Source organism: Oxyura jamaicensis, chromosome 1 (assembly GCF_011077185.1).
Source record: "Oxyura jamaicensis isolate SHBP4307 breed ruddy duck chromosome 1, BPBGC_Ojam_1.0, whole genome shotgun sequence".
In the NCBI taxonomy this organism is placed as follows: Eukaryota; Metazoa; Chordata; class Aves; order Anseriformes; family Anatidae; genus Oxyura; species Oxyura jamaicensis.
Genome location: NC_048893.1, coordinates 125,511,976 through 125,512,890, shown reverse-complemented (window position 1 = coordinate 125,512,890; position 915 = coordinate 125,511,976).

Here is a 915-nt window from a genome sequence, read left to right as displayed (position 1 = left end):
AGCAGCAGAAGCTGATGGAGGCATAATACCAGAACAGAAAGGAGCTTGTGCTATTTCTCAGAAATTAAATGTTTTATTCTTAACCATTCCTGAAGCTAATTAGATGCTTTGACAGCTTCACATTGTCATCTCTAAGGGGAAGGGAAACACAGCATGAAGAAAGAGGACTGGCTAGAAAAATCAACAATTTCTGTATTATCTCAAGTCAAATCTGTTTACTACTTAAGCTGCTGACTTTGCTAAGAACAAGGTTGAACCCATATTGTAAAGATGTAATTCCTCCGCAACATTTTATCTTGGTCAGAAATGCAAACGTCAATCAGAATATCAAGCTATAAATGCAAATGCATTATGGTAAGTGCATCCATGGTGCTTAATGTAATCACAAAACTGAACATACTGACAAATTTCTGCTGGCAAGTGCATGCCACTGATCACTGTCAATGTACTTTAGCTTTATATAATTTGAAATCTGCCAAGTTCAGTCCTTCAAACTGGACATATCTAAGAGTGCAAGTTTTCATTAGCAACTGTCCAGTAGCTTAGGAAGCTGCAGTGTCATTCTATTGCATACATCTCTTCTTGCATGTCACATTAAAAGGAAACAAAAACCATGAGAGGCCAAAAGAAACTGCTCATAGAAAACCAAGCACAGATTGCTCATTGCTAATGGATTGCAGACAGTTGGTCAATTTTCTATAAAAGCCTGGCACATTTAAAACAGGTAATTTCACAAGTCACAGGTTACTGTGTTGGTGAATTGACCAAATGTCTGAGGGCATTTTCTTTTTTCTTTTCTTTTCTTTTCTTTTCTTTTCTTTTCTTTTCTTTTCTTTTCTTTTCTTTTCTTTTCTTTTCTTTTCTTTTCTTTTCTTTTTTCTTTTCTTTTCTTTTCTTTTCTTTTCTTTTCTTTTC